At 43.6% G+C, this 5,000-nt stretch overlaps 1 protein-coding gene across 6 annotated transcripts in view; it reads left to right on the top strand.

The window, feature by feature from the left end:
* Positions 1-5,000, top strand: part of LOC119572247 (glutathione S-transferase 1-like) — a 259,087-nt gene that overhangs the window by 152,868 nt on the left and 101,219 nt on the right. For all 6 annotated transcript variants that reach the window (XM_037919245.1, XM_037919241.1, XM_037919246.1 and 3 more), the window contains one exon: positions 647-750. The gene's annotated coding sequence lies outside the window, so the exon portion shown is untranslated. The remainder of the gene's footprint in view (positions 1-646; positions 751-5,000) is intronic.

Raw genomic sequence — 5,000 nt, 5'->3', positions numbered from 1 at the left:
ATGTTCCTCCCGTCGATATGTAAACAGATGCCAATAGTAACACTTCAAACCGTGATATGTATATGAGGTCTTGGCGAACGAGGCAATCCGCACCTTGGATGACTCACTTGGTTGCCTCCGCCCTTTCCTCACCTCGTTGACTCACACTCATCCATCTTCTGACCCCGCTCACCCATCCTTTCGGGACTCTGTGACTCATCTGCGTGCTTGGAGGCGAGTGATGGGGTGAGGGAAAGGGAGAAAGGGAGGGGGGAGGAGAAGGAGGTTAGGGGGGGATGGGTAGGGTGGTGAGAGGGTGGTCAGGGAGGGAGGGAGGGAGGGAGGGAAGGAAGGAGGAAGAGAGAGAGAGAGAGAGAGAGAGAGAGAGAGAGAGAGAGAGAGAGAGAGAGAGAGAGAGAGAGAGAGAGAGAGAGAGAGAGAGAGAGAGAGAGAGAGAGAGAGAGAGAGAGAGAGAGAGAGGAGAGAGAGAGAGAGAGAGAAAGAGAAGAAACGAGAAAGAGAAAAAAAGAGAAGAGATGAGAAAGAGAAAGCGAGAGGATGCGAAAAGAATGCACGAAGAAAATAGAACTAAAGAATAGAAAGCAAACCTGTAAGCCATGCCTTCACCAAGCCCGCCCATGCTAAACGCAAGCACTTTCCTCGCCAGGTGAAGCGCGAGTGTCCTGCCGCCCGCCCGCCCGCCCTTCGCAGCGGCTGAGCATCGCCTCGCCTGTCGTCGCTCGCCACCTCCGCCGCCGCCGTCTGAATCTGGTAAGTATTGTTTTAATAATTCAGGTAGTTCTTCATTTCCTCTTCTTTCTTTAGTCTTTGTTTTGTAATCATATTCCTTTTCTTCCATTCTCTGCTACATATATCGCGCATTCTTCGCACCTGACGCCTCTCCACCGTATTTTAGGGAAATTTCTCCTTCCCTTTCCTTCGCTTTTACGTATTTATTTTTTTGATTACGGAAACTACGCCCTTCGAGACTGAAAATAGTTTGTTTCTATTTTTCAAACCCTTTTTTAAGGAGCAAAGAAGGGGGAGCAGGACGCGTCGAGAGGCCGGCGACGCAACACGAGCGCAGCCGCCGTCAGCCAAATCATTCACGCGTACTGAGTCAAGACTTTTTCCCGTCTTTTTTGCGTCTCGGCAAGAACCATTTTATTGACCTGTCTGTAGATTTCGCTAATGGATCCGCGTGTTGGCTGAGACTGAGAGCTGTTCTTTAGTGACTCCTCTATCTGGATGTTGCGAGCGAGCATGCCTTTGCAGTGTTTATCGCCGGTGTTTTAATAATGGCAGCGAAAATCAGCTCCGCGACACCGGTTCCTCAGCAGCCGCCCGACCACCTGGCTGCTACCGGTGTTCGCCCAGGAATTTATGAGTGTTATCTTCTGCAGATTTTATGGCTACTTTTAACAGCCGTTTTAAAACCTCTTATGAGGAGTATTAGGTACTAACTCGAGATAATTTTGATGAAAAGTCATGTTTTCTGGCCGTATCTCCAGCCATGTCTACTGTAAGAGAGATAAGCTATGGGAAATGATGGTGGTGCACGCACGCCCATGCACTCGCTCTCTTTCCCTCTGTCTTCACACACACACACACACACACACACACACACACACACACACACACACACACACACACACACACACACATGTGCTAATGAGTTGTCTGTGTGTGTGTGTTTGTGTGTGTATATGTATATATATATATATATATATATAATATTTATATATATATATATATATATAATATATATATAATTATATATATATATATATATATATATATATATATATATATATATATATATATATATGAATATATATATATATATATATATATATATATATATATATATATATATATATATATATATAAGATGAGAGAGAGAGAGAGAGAGAGAGAGAGGAGAGAGAGAGAGAGAGAGAGAGAGAGAGAGAGAGAGAGAGAGAGAGAGAGAGATAACACATAACGAATTCCTTAGTTTATAACTCTACTTTTCATCGTAATGATTGCAGTTTGCCACGTCTGGCGGTTGTATAACTTGATAACACTGTTAGTCCCTCCACTTATACAGATGAAGTACAGTACGCGCAATATATTTCTATATATACCCTAGTTCCAGGCGTGGCAAATTGTGATCATTAGGACGAGAAGTGAAGTTATAAAAGCAGGAGTATGTCGCGCGTTCGAGGCAGTAAGGGCTTGTTGCAGACTACAGCTGCAATATGTTTTTTTATTGCCAATTAACGTTGAAGAGGAATGCTCATGTCGTTTTAAGGGTAAACAATTCATTTGGGTTTAGTGTACAGGCGACACAGAGCAAATTTGCTGTGTGGGAATAGGTAGGATGTGGAGTTGACATACACACGCATACACACCCACATACAGACACACACACACACACATACACATACACATACACACACACACACACACACACACACACACACATACACACACACACACACACACACATTCACACACAGTCACACGTACCATCTACTCTCTCTCTCTTTCTCTGTATACGTACATGCATATATATATACTATATATAAGTATACCATATACTCTATTATATTTCTCTGTATAAGATATGATATATATATATATAGTATATAATATATATATATAATATATATTTATATATACGTATATAGTATATATAATATTATAATATATAATATATATATATATATATTATATATACTATTCTCACTATCTATCTTATTCATCGCACTCACTCCCATATCACCTTCACCTTCCTCACACTCTACCTCACTACTAATCTCAACTCCACTCACCACACACATCACTCAATACTCACCTCACCTTCACTACTCACTTACTCATACTACTCCTTCTCTTCTTCTCTTTCTCCATCCACTCCTCCCTTCATTCCTTCTCTCCTCTCCTCCCCCATCTCTATTGAATCCCTACTCTATACGTCTCCATTCCTCTTCTTCATGTATTCTCTCTCCTTCTCCCTCCTCTCTCTCCTCTCCTCTCCTCTCCTCTCCTCTCCTCTCCCGCCCTCCTCTCTTCCTCTCTCCTCTCCTCTCCTCTCCTCTCCTCTCCTCTCCTCTCCTCTCCCCTCTCCTCCCCTCCTCTCTCAATTCCTCTCCTCTCCTCTCCTCTCCTCTCCTCGCCTCTCCTCTCCTCTCTCCTCTCCTCTCCTCTCCTCTCCTCTCCTCCCGCGCCATCCCGAGAGTTGAGAAAATCCCAACTCTAAAGTCCCCATGCCTCTTTCTCAGTGTATCCTCGCAGTAGACAGCGGGTGGAGGCAGGGAGAGAGACAGGCGACCGTGTGAGTGTCGCTTGAGGGTCGTTCTTGGGTGTGAGTTTGATTGCACTCATATTTGTTTGTTTGTTTTTTTCGTTTGTTTGTGTCTCTATTGTTTGTTTGTTTACTTTGATTTTTTATTTGTTTATTTGTTTTTATTATTTATTTGTTTACTTTGTTTATGTTTGTATGTATGTTTTTGCACTTATTTATTTATTTGTTTTTCTATTACTTTATCCATTTCCTTGTTTATTTGTTTATTTATGCTGTTATTTAGTTGTTTGTGTGTTTGTTTGTTTGCTTGTTTAAGTGTTTATTCATCTATATATTTTTAATATTTTTAGAAATGTTTTGTTGGTGATTTTATCCTTCTTTGTTCAATTTTGTTTTTCCCTCTATGCTTTTTTCTAGTTATTTTTTTTGTTTTATCTGTATCATTCTTGTCTTTCTTTCCATCCACTTCCTTCAGCTCTTTCTTCTCCATCTTCGCTCCGCCAAATTCCTATTATTTAAAATTCCTATCATTTAAATTCCTATTATTTAAATGGCTTGGTTACTTACTCACAATCATTATCTTCTTCATCCACCTTCTTCTTATGGGTATGACAGAAAGGAACACGAAGAGGCTATCGAACCTTCTCTCCCCTCCCTCTCCCCTCCCTCTCCCCTCCACTTAACCCCCTACCTTTCCCTCCCTCTCCCTCTCCCTCTCTCCCCTCCCTCTCCCTGACACCAACGCCTCTTCCCCTTACTTCCCTCTCCTCTCCCCCTGATAACCTATCCTTTCCCCAGCCTCCCTGATCCCTCACTTCCCTCCCCCTCTCCTCTACACCCTCCCCTACTCCACTCCTCTCCCCTCCTCTCCCCTCCTCTCCTCTACACCCTCCCCTACTCCACTCCTCTCCCCTCCTCTCCTCTACACCCTCCCCTACTCCCCTCCTCTCCCCTCCTCTTCCCTTCTCTCCCCTCCTCTCCACTCCGCCCCCTCCGCCCCCTCCCTCTTGACTCTCACAGACACATAAGGAGAATCAAGTGTGACTGACGTGTGGCCTCTTCTGTGATAGTAGGGGGCCCTGGGGAATAGGGGGAAGGGGGGAGGGGCAGGGGGAGAGGGGATATGAATTCTGAGTAGTGATTAATGGTCTTCCTCGGTTGCTATTTTTCTTTTTTTTTTAGATACTCTCCTTTTTCTATGGCATTCTTTGCATCGGTTTTTCCCTTTAATGTAATTCCAACTCCTTCTCTCTCTCTCTCTCTCTCTGTCTCCCTCTTTCTTTCTCTCTCCCTCCCTCCCTTCCCTTGACTTGACTTTGACTTTGACTCTCTCTCTCTCTCTCTCTCTCTCTCTCTCTCTCTCTCTCTCTCTCTCTCTCTCTCTCTCTCTCTCTCTCTTATCTATCTATCTATCTATCTATCTATCTATCTATCTTCCCTCCCCCATCTCTCTCTCTCTCTCTCTCTCTATCTCCCCCCCCATCTCTCTCTCTCTCTCTATCTCCCCCCCATCTCTTTCTCTCTTTCTCCTCTCTCTCTCTCTTTCCTTTCTCGTTTTCTATTTCCATTCATGCCTCACAACTTATTGCTCATATCTGCGCTTACATCACTTCGTCTGTTTCCATCATCCTTCTATTCTCAATGGCTGCATCATCGCCTCCTTGAAAGTATTGTTGTGGCATTTCTCAATCGTGTTTTTGCTCTGCGAGAAAGTAGAGACAGAGGGGTAGAT

Source organism: Penaeus monodon, chromosome 4, assembly GCF_015228065.2.
Source record: "Penaeus monodon isolate SGIC_2016 chromosome 4, NSTDA_Pmon_1, whole genome shotgun sequence".
In the NCBI taxonomy this organism is placed as follows: domain Eukaryota; kingdom Metazoa; phylum Arthropoda; class Malacostraca; order Decapoda; family Penaeidae; genus Penaeus; species Penaeus monodon.
This window is presented reverse-complemented; position numbering and strand designations above follow the sequence as displayed.